Below are 11,022 nucleotides of genomic sequence, written 5' to 3'. Positions count from 1 at the left end.
TTTCCTTTTCTAGTATTCATTGGCACTGTAGGGTGAAAGTTAAATTAATTAAGCAGTATCCCTTGTAATAGAGTATTCTCAGTGCCACCCGTAATAGAAAAGTAAGAGCATCACCACCTGCATGTACTGGACTGGTACAGTAACGCAAGTCTGTCTCACTCATCATGGCGGGCGTCTGTTTTTCTCGGGTGGAAGTTGACTGCGCTGGCATTATGCCGGCTTGCAGAAGTTAACGTACCAATTTTGCTAAACAAGAGAGAAGAAGAAGAATAAGACTGGTGTACTGTCATAGTCGACTCTAATGGAGTGAGTCCATAGTGCTCGTAGAATTGATTCCTTAAACTCCCACTAATGTTAGAACAAGGATGAAGAAGTGGGAGGTTAGATAGATACTGGCCACAATAGTTATGTACTGCGCTTGCAAGTTGCTAGTTCTACTGTGACACAACTTTCTGCTGAATCATTTTGTGTTAATCTTAAAGAGCATTGGTTACAGACTATGTCTTTCTTTCTTCATATAGCTGCTCCTTCCAAACCAACCCGGAAGGAGCTGGCTAGACGGGCCCGGCAACGGAGGCTGGAGGCCACTGTGGCTGAATATCGGCGGCTGGTGGCCCAGGAGGAGGGGTCACGCAGTCTACAACAACATCTACCGACACAGCTGCATCCTCCTCCGCGCTCCCTGGGTCACCCAGTCAGCGCAGAAGGTCTCCAGCGGTACGGAGCCGGAGTACCGCTGCCGCAGCCACCCGCCACCGCCGAGCAGCAAAGAAATCAGCTGCCCCCCACAGCAGTTGCAGAAAACGGATGCACCGCCTTTCCCTGAGGGTTTCCTACCTCGAGCAGGAGCTGCTCAACACAAAAACCCTGCTCGAGACACTCCGCAAGGAGCATTCCGACCTGGCCCGGAAAGTCAACAGCAGCAGCCAGCAGTAGGAGGAGAGACTGTCCCTTGCCCCTTTTTTAAAGACTACTGGGTGGTGGGAATTGGGAGTTGGGTTTTTTCACTTTTTTGGACTTTTCACGGACATTCGTTGGGGTTAGGGAGTGGGGGTGGGTTGGGTCTTGTGGGAGATTTTTTTTGTCAGGGATATAAATATACTTTAAACTTTATCTTAGCATATGTGTTTTTTTTTACTGCTTTTGAGGCTGGTGGGAGGGGGTTTAACAGTAATTTTGTTTTCCTGTAACTTAAGTGGCATCTTGATTCAAGTTGTGTAATTAATTGCCCAAATGTTTTCAAAACTAAGTGCCTCTCACAGAGTAAGTGAACTGAATTCAAACAATAGTCCTAGGACTTTACTAGTACTAGCGTCAGTCTCTCGTCTCTCCTAATACTCCATTATACTTCCTCCCCCCAAACGCTTATCTTACCTGTAATTTGTGTTTGGAAATAGGGCTAGGCACAGGGCTGGCTGCACGGCAAATGGTGATTAAGGTTGGCAATCCTGGGCGGATGAAATGTCATCATTGCGGTGGTACTAGTGGTGTTACACAGTGGCAGTTGCAGCATCTGAAAAAAAAGAAAATGAAACCTTGTTTGTCCTTACCGTAGCATTAGAACGGTACAATAGAGAATATAGCAGCTGACAGTACACTAGAACAGTGCCACAATGTAGCCTAACAAATGGTAAAGTATTGTAAGTATAACTAGTACTTGCGTTGAATTTCTTTGACATTGGCTACTACTACAAGAAATAGTACCGAAGGTGAAGGACACAGCAGCGTAATAATTTGCCACGTCTAGGAGGAGCATGTTCTTGATGACTAATCAAGTTGATTTCGCACATGAAAATCTGCTTTCATTTGCCAATAGTGACTGAGTGTCAATCTGAGTAAGAATAGAATATATCCTCGGATTCCTTCACCAGCCTGTTGCTATGACCTTATCCTCCCAAGCAAGTATGTGGAATTATTGCTGTCATTTAGTCACACATCAATCAAAACCACACAGCCCGGGGGAAGAGGGTTAGGGTTTGGAAAATGGATGGGAATGGGGGATTTGGGGAACGTTTTGTTGAGAGAAGACAAAAAAAGCACAGCACGGACAAACAATAATTGAAGATAAAGAAATCTTTGAGTACAAAGCTAACCATAAATCTTTTAAGTGACATAAAGGAAGTGCATGCACTACTGCATGCATGGTTACTGAAAACTAAGTAGTACTTTCGACAACCATGAATGACAGAATGCGACAGTACAGGGCTGCAGCGTTTTCACTTGCCTATCTCTGCACTCAGAGAAACACTTCTTACATTAAATTAGGTTTAAAAAATAGCAGAAGTAAAACCTATAGAATGGCTGTACGGATGAATTTAAAAGCAAAGATCCAAGAAATGCAGACTCACACTCATAGACGTTCACAGCAATAACACATTACTTTAAAGATAATTAGAAAAGAACGGATACTGTATCTGTATGTTGTTGTAGTTGTCCTGTTGAATTTGGTAAGTTGCATGCATCAAACCATTCCTCTTATTAGCGGGACTCCTCCATTCCATTTGACGCTCCGTCCATCAATGTTGGTGACCAGAAGACACCCTGTCCACTGCCTATCTGGCGGATGCTGAATTGCGGCTCGCTAATGTGAAGCCTGACTTCATCCTTTTTTCCCATTGCACAGACTGAAACCCGACCTGTAATTATTGATGGAAAAACAGGAAGTGATATCAGAACACCACCGACAAATAAATATAAAGTATGTACGCTGTGTAGTGTAAAAAGTCACACTTTGAGTTTCCTAATAGACAGTACAATATTTTTTAAAGTGCGTACTCTGTCTGAGTCTCCTTTTGAAGGATAAATAAGTATGGGCAAATTAATTTAGCGGATCTTTCCCCTCAAGCTAGGTGTACTGTAAACTGTGTTTTAGAACAAAATTAGACCTTCCCAGCAGTGCTCCCACCCAGACCCTTACTAAAGCCAGTCGCAAAAATGTAGAAGACCCCCAATCAGATCTCAAAAAACGAGGCCTAGTAGAAAACTGGTGACAAAACGTACTTTGAAAGTAAAAGTAGGCCCTTACCACAGTGGATAGTATTCAAACCACTTGCAAGCAAGCAAAAGTATCCATACCCAGCATCGCTCCAAGACTTGCAAACCCCCCCACAAACAGCCCCCCGCCCAAACACATGCAATACAAAAACTGCTAACCCTAACGAGCCCTAAGTTACAAAAAGTGCCACAAGGCTTTTCCGCATGGATTTTTTTCCAAACCAGTTTTATCCAGTATTAGACCTTCCCAGCAATGCCCCAAGACCCGCCAACCCACCCGCAAAAAAGCACAACACCCCCAAACAGCCAAAAAGCAAAAATGGGAAATCTCATGCTTACAATATTTTTCGGCCTTCTGTCCAAACTCCAAACGCGCTGTGCAGCTATGCCATAACTCCCGTTTTCCACCATGGATTTCCTGAAAAGCAAATGCAATCAAAATTAGACTGTGCCAGCAGTGCTCCCAGACCCCGAAACCCACCCACAAACACCAGGAACCCCCCCAAAGAGCACCTCTAAGACAAGCAAGTCAGCAAAAACGCAAAATAAAATTCGCCTCCCGATTTGGTCCAAACCAGTTTTATCCGGTATTAGAGCTTCCCAGCAATGGCCCCAGAGCCGTCAACCCAGGCGAAAACAAGTAGAAGACCCCCAAACAGCCAAAAAGCAAAAGTACAAAAATGGGCACTTAGTCATTTTCTGTGCAATTTCCAAAATCACTCCGCGCGCGCTCTGCAGCTAAGCCCTAACCTCACATGCTGAGTGTAACAAAAAAAAGTTGTACATGTTTATTTGGATAAAACTACGAAAAAAGGAACTTCGAACAATTGAGTAAAAGGACAAAAGGTGAAAATTAAACAGACTGCTAATTGCGGTATTTCGCTGTGCCACTGGTTTGGGACACCGAGTTGTTCCATGTAGGATGTTGCCTAACTCCCCTCTGCCACCATGGATTTTTTTCAAACCTCTTGCTATCAAAACTATCCATACCCAGCAGTGCTCCCAGACCCCGAAACCCACCCACAAACACCAGGAAGTCCCCCAAACAGGCCCCCGAAAATGCTAAAGTGACCGAAATGTCAGAAAAAGCAAAAACTTTTTCCTCATGGATTTGGTCCAAACCAGTTTTATTCGGTATTAGAGCTTCCCAGCAATGGCCCAAGACCCGGCAACCCACCCGCAAAAAAGCACAACACCCCCAAACAGCCAAAAAGCAAAAATGGGAAATCTCATGCTTACAATATTTTTCGGCCTTATGTCCAAACGCGCTGTGCAGCTAAGCCATAACTCCCGTTTTCCACCATGGATTTCCTGAAAAGCAAATGCAAACAAAATTAGACTGTGCCAGCAGTGCTCCCAGACCCCGAAACCCACCCACAAACACCAGGAACCCCCCCAAAGAGCACCTCAAAGACAAGCAAGTCAGCAAAAACACAAAAAAGTTTTCGCCTCCAAATTGGTCCAAACCAGTTTTATCCGGTATTAGACCTTCCCAGCAATGGCCCCAGAGCTGTCAACTCAACCGCAAAGAAGTAGAACACCCCCACAAGTGCAGAGTCTTTCTTCATTGGGCGTAATCCAGCCCTCTGCTTTGAGGGAAATAGGAGTCTGGAGGAGGAGGATAGAGGAGCATGTTCTTGTGAACTTGTGAACCTGAGGAATGCAGACTGTGGCACCTTCAAATCAATAAGCAAATAAGTGAAGACAGTTCTGCTGATTGGCTTGTTTTTGTGATTAAGTGATTAAAGTTTTTATTTATATTGACTTTGCAAAACAAAAGAAAGACATACACACAGGAATAAAAGTGAATAAGGACGAAAAAGAAAGTTATTGACTCATTGGCTCATTTTCAGGGCTCGGTGTCAGGGAAGCAGAGTTCGTCCTCATACTCTGCGAATTCAGGCGGGGGTAGGTCACCTAACAGAGAAGAAATTCCCTCATCTAAGTTGGTGTCCTTCTCGTCTTCTTCCGGCGTGTATTCTTGTACTTTGTAATCTGGTGGTATGAGGTGCTGATTCATCTTGATCATTGTTAACCTCTCCACATTTTCGGGCGAGAGGCGGGTCCTTTTGCAAGTTACAATGCCGCCAGCAGCACTAAAAACACGTTCAGAAGACATGCTTGCGAGTGGGCAAGACAAGTAATTTATAGCCAGGTCGGTGAGCTCTGGCCACAATTCTCTTTTCCCATGCCAATACGCCAATGGGTCATCATCAACATAGACCTCTGTTGAGTCATTCAGATAGTCCTGCACCATCGACTCAAGGTTCTGCTGGGTTCCTCCACTTTGCTTACTTTTTGCTGGGCCCTTTTCAGAAGCAAACCCAAGCTGAGTTAGCCAATCGTCTTCTTCACACAATGTTACTGTTGTGTCTGGTGCAGATGATCCGGTTGCTGGTGTCTTTAACGGCTGAGAGGTCTCTTCTGCCACAGCTACAGGTGCAGAAGTGGATTCTTTGGACTGCCGATGGCCTGCTGATGCTGATGTACTGCCTTTTCCTTCAATTTGCTGCCGTTCTCTTTCAAACCTCATGGCTGACAGAGCTAGCCAACGTTTGTACTTTGAAACTTCTTCGTCACCAAAAGCAAACAATACTCTGCCTGCCAGTGCCTTTTTGTAGCGTGGATACAGAATAGTAGCACAAATGTAATGCTGTTCTGTGTGGATCTTTTGAAGACGTTCATTGCAAAGTAGGCGCTGTAATAATTTCTCAGCCAAATCAAAAGCTTCTTGCTTTTCTTCATCTTTTCGAAACGTAGAAGACACAGCCTTCAGTTGGTGCTATAGCATGCTCAACAATGGGAAAGCTTTTCCCAAACTACAGTCCTCCCTGCTGACTGCACGCGTGAAGACCTCAAAAGGATGAAGCATGTCTGTCAGGCTTTTAACTAGCTCCCATTGCTCCTACCTCAGGTCCTTCACAGCTGTACCCAGTGTAAGGAAATACTGATCGAGTACCGTATACTGCTCATACAGACGCTTAAGCACGTAGAAGGTTGAGTTCCAATGTGTTGCCACCTCCTGGATGAGTGCTTTCACTGGCAGTCGACGTTCACGTAGCAGGCGCCTCAGATGCTTCCGGGCCTTAAAAGAATGGCTGAAATGTGTGCACATTCTTCGGCAGGTGGTCAGTAACTCGCACGCTGGACTTTCTTCAGTCAAGAATTTTTTAACAACCAGGTTTATACAGTGTGCCAAACACGGCACTCTGAAATAGTCACCCTTATCCATGGCCTTTACTACATTGGCGCCATTATCCGTGGAAACATAACCAATCTTGCGTGTTTTGGGGGACAGCCATTGAAAGACCTTTGTGTTAAACTCCTGCAAAATGTTTTCTGCTGTATGACTTGGCTCCATGCCAAACATGGCTAGTGTGGCATGTTTCCGAGCAGCTTTAAAAACGTTGTCCGTGTCAACACCTGCCCTTAGCTTTGCTGTAACTCCTGAAAAAGAGACCCAGTGTGCAGTGATGCACATGTAATCAGTGCCTGCGCCACTGGTCCACACGTCTGTTGTCAGATGTATAGTGTGAACAGCACTCTTCTTCAAAGCTGCCCCAATCACCTCCAGCACATCTGCATGTAGTGCTGGAACCGCAACTCTGGCAAAGTAGAACCGGTTAGGAACCTTCCATTTAGGGCAGAGCGTTGCCACTAATTCAAGAAAACCAACCCCTTCCACAAAAGAAAAAGGGAGAAGGTCCAGAGCTAGCATTTTAGCCAGCTTAGTGTTATACAGACGCGCCAGTGGGTGGTTGCGTTCAAATGGAGCTTCTGAAAACAACATGGTTCTAATGTTGGCCTGGACCATTTTACGGGATGATGATGACTTCTTCGACCCAGTTACGCTCGGTGATGATGAAATTTTTCGCATTGGCGTCTCACTCTCTCCCACCCTCTTAGTGCGGCTCACAGGGGTTGTGCTGCTGACAGGGGTACTGGGTGTAAGTGAAGTGTTTGACACTTCTTCCTCCTCGTCATCATCAGATGAAACATCAACGTTTACAGTTTGTTGACTTCCAATTCGGGCTTCCTTGATCTCCTTTAGGTGCGCAAACCATTGGACAATGTGCTGTCTCTCAAGATGACCTCTCTGGCCTCCGGTACCATAGTTGGTATCTAACTTACCACGACTAACTGCAAGCTTACAAATGCTACAAATGGCTATGTTTTCCTTTTTTGGACAAACACTAAAGAAGTCCCAAACTGCAGACTTGAAATATCTGTGGGGGCCGGAGGAGGCGATACTGGTGGTGGTCATGCTGCTAATGCCAGATGAAGGGGAGGATGTGTGTTGCCGAACTTTACTACGTTGTGCACTTGCACCACCACTAATTGAGGTCGAGGTGGATGGAGGTCCCTTCTGGCGAGAAAGAAATATGGAAGCGGTAGGTGGTGTACTAGTTAACTCCAATGATGGTGGTGTTTCCATTGCCTCCTCGTCGACAACATCATCACGCTCAGCAGCTTTTCGGGCTAGGGTCAAAATGTCTGTTTGCTGCATGCCCGCTGAGGCTGGAGTGACGTGTATGATGACTGCGTCGTCGTCGTGAGAGTCTTCATCAGCAGGAGTATACGCCACTTCTTGTTGAGCGTCATCGCACTCCATAACTTTGAGACTTTCGGGGACCTTCCTTTTACGCTTAGCTAACTTTGTCAGATCATGGTGTGCCTCACTCTTAGACGGCAGTGGTTCCCAAGTTTGATCCATATCATCAGAAGGAGGTGGGCTTGAAGAAGATGTAGACACCATCCTTGATCTTTTCCTTGCTAGGGATGTAGAAGACAATGAATGATCAGGAGTGACTTCCTCAAATGGTACCTCGGCTTGAATGTCGATTTCCTGATTTGCCCCTACTTCGGGAGGAACAACTATTGTGGTTGTGGGCACTTGTGCCCCTCCATGCACCTCTGCTTGCGCATCTCCTTGCGCTGCCTCTCCTTCCACATGTACTTGGGCTTGTACTTGCACATGTGGTTGTTGTTGCAGCTGTGGTTGTTCAACACTCGTCAGATGAGTTACAACAACCTGTGTTGATTGAGGGACATTGCTGCTACTTTCTTGCGATGAGCCAACATCACTGGTCGATGGTGATTGAAGAAGTAGACTGGCTGCCTCTGCAGCACTCAAGGGCTTGGACTTAAGTTGGCGTGGTGGTGGTGGCACTGAGCCCAATGGAGCGGGGGTGCTACTCCCAGCTTGGTCCCCAGCAGATCCCGCTGCTGCAGGCGTACTTTTTTTGTATTCCCAAAAAATGTGGCGGGCGGCACACCAGTCTCCTTGGTAACTTGCTTCTTCTGCTCCTTACTGGCAACTTTCTTGCTAGAGGAGCTACGGGGAACTTTTTTTGGGGCCATCTTCTTCTGAGGTCAGAACAGCAGGCCGCAGTTGCACGAGTTGCAGAGTTGTCTGTGGCCAGACATGAAGTCGCGTGATGTTATGCTGCACACACACACCGCTGCAGGACTTCTTCCTGGCACTGGTGGTTCTCTTGAGTCTTGTGCACCTAAAAGCAATGGAAGACAGAGGAACATCAGTTCAGTTATACAACCCAAAAAATCGAAAAACACACAGAAATCAGCACAATCCCATGCCATCCATGCCCTCCATGATGTTTAAATTCAAGACACCCCACAGAAAGACTAGGCCCATGCAACACTCACTACCCCTGGGCAAAAGGCCCCAATAGCAGCCAAAAAAATCGAAAAACACACAAAAATCAGCACAATCCTGTGGTAAATATTTAATTACCGTCCTAATTTCTATGCAGGTAAGTACTAAAAATAAAATAACTCAATCGGAAAGAAAGACGCAGAGTCCGTGGTGTTAGAGTTCTTTAGGGGTTTTATTCCTTAAAAAGGAATGGTTCTTGAACCGGATATCGGGTTCCTGACACCACTGGGGTTCAGGAAGGGATAGAGCAATGCTTTATTGACAATACATAACTTTTATACTCAAATCATATAATGGAAACCAATACAGTAGGCGTAACAGCTGAGAGAAACAAGATAAGAGCACACACGTGTTAGCAATACGTAATCAGAAGGCGTGAACTAGGCGTGATCACAGAGGTGTGTGCTAGAAACGTCACATGAAAGTGTCACAAGTGGGTGGGTACATAGCAGAATCTTGCAATGTCAGCAGAAATCTGAGATCTGGATGCGCGCGCAGCTGCATGACGTGTGATTGACGTGAAGCTGGAGGGTGCAGGGGACTTGACATTTACACTAGAGGAAAGAGACAGAAGTCTGGCATGTCAGATCAACTCGTTCCTATATCATATCTGATATCTGATGTTTGGGAACCATATTATCTAGAGGGAAAGGTCTCTTGGGCAGAGGCTATTCTATACTGACTGTGAGTGCGTGTATAAGCGTCTACGTGTCTGCATGAGATGCGAGGGGGCATGGGCCTACCATGGTAACAGAAACTATGAATTACATGCACGGAGACAGTGAGGCCGGGCCCTTTGCTCTGCAGCTGGAAGGATGTTTACTTGAACTAGTAGGCAGGAATGTATTTTTGAGGAGCGGAGCAGATAATTCGAAGGTTGAATACAGTCTTGGCAGGCAACAGGCTGAGCTAAGCGCCGTTAGCCGCGCAGGGAGTAAGGCAGAGGTCACGGGTACAGAGGCAGGCCCAGGCTGAGGCATTCAGAGTCAGAAGGCAGGAAAAGGCTCGATGGCAGAATTCAGGGCCTACTTCGCCTGGGCTGAAAAACGTGTAAAGTACACCACATAAAGACGTTGGCAAAGCATACTTAGGAACGGAATATTCAACCCGTTCAGGGTGGATCTGAAAGAGGACATGTTAACGTTGGACGCAAATGTATGTGCGTCTTCATAGCTGGCACAGGAGGGAAGTTACATGCACTTTAAGCTCGTACATGGAGACGGTGGGGTACACGTTAGGGAACATTTCTTGACCATAAAATGTATATTTCCTCAATCCCATGCCCTCCATGATGTTTAAATTCAAGACACCCCATAGAAAGACTAGGCCCATGCACCACTCACTACCCCTGGGCAAAAGGCCCCAATAGCAGCCAAACAAATAAAAAAACACACAGAAATCAGCACAATCCCATGCCCTCCATGATGTTTAAATTCAAGACACCCCACAGAAAGACTAGGCCCATGCACCACTCACTACCCCTGGGCATAATGGATGAAAGGTAGGCAAAATGGGTGCAGGCCTGAACACTGCCTGCATTCAAAATGGCCCCTTGCCTCCCAGCACATGGCCAGGGCCTGCCTGTACCAGCACTCAAAATGGCCCCCACCCACATGGCCTGTCCCCATGAACACCCCAAAAAAATCGAAAAACACACAAAAATCAGCACAATCCCATGCCATCCATGCCCTCCATGATGTTTAAATTCAAGACACCCCACAGAAAGACTAGGCCCATGCACCACTCACTACCCCTGGGCATAATGGATGAAAGCTAGGCAAAATGGGTGCAGGCCTGAGAACACTGCCTGCATTCAAAATGGCCCCTTGCCTCCCAGCACATGGCCAGGGCCTGCCTGTACCAGCACTCAAAATGGCCCCCACCCACATGGCCTGTCCCCATGAACACCCCAAAAATTCGAAAAACACACAGAAATCAGCACAATCCCATGCCATCCATGCCCTCCTTGATGTTTACATTAAAGACACCCCACAGAAAGACTCAGTCCATGCACCACTGGGTACCCCTGGGCAAAAGGCCCCAACAGCAGCCCAAAAAATCGAAAAACACAGAAAAATCAGCACAATCCCATGCCATCCATGATGTTTACATTAAAGAGACCCACAGAAAGACTCAGTCCATGCACCACTCACTACCCATGGGCAAAAGGCCCCAACAACACCCCAAAAATCGAAAATTCCAAAATTGTAGTTGCAGCAACTGTAATGCCCCAAACAAACTTACTTGTGAAATTTCTAATCCAAAAGTGATCCAAAGAAAGTCAAAAAGGCCTCAAATCCAAATATCCAGCAGCATCCACAAAAAGGAATCCTTCCAGGTCAAGATCCGAA

The 11,022-nt window shown here is 46.2% G+C and overlaps 1 pseudogene; it reads right to left on the bottom strand.

Moving 5' to 3' along the window:
- Nucleotides 1-4,843: 4,843 nt before the first annotated feature.
- On the bottom strand, nt 4,844-6,121 carry LOC147662750 (zinc finger BED domain-containing protein 6-like; annotated as a pseudogene).
- Nucleotides 6,122-11,022: the final 4,901 nt, after the last annotated feature.

Source organism: Lissotriton vulgaris, unplaced genomic scaffold (genome assembly GCF_964263255.1).
Source record: "Lissotriton vulgaris unplaced genomic scaffold, aLisVul1.2 SCAFFOLD_1034, whole genome shotgun sequence".
NCBI classification, from domain to species: Eukaryota; Metazoa; Chordata; class Amphibia; order Caudata; family Salamandridae; genus Lissotriton; species Lissotriton vulgaris.
This window is presented reverse-complemented; position numbering and strand designations above follow the sequence as displayed.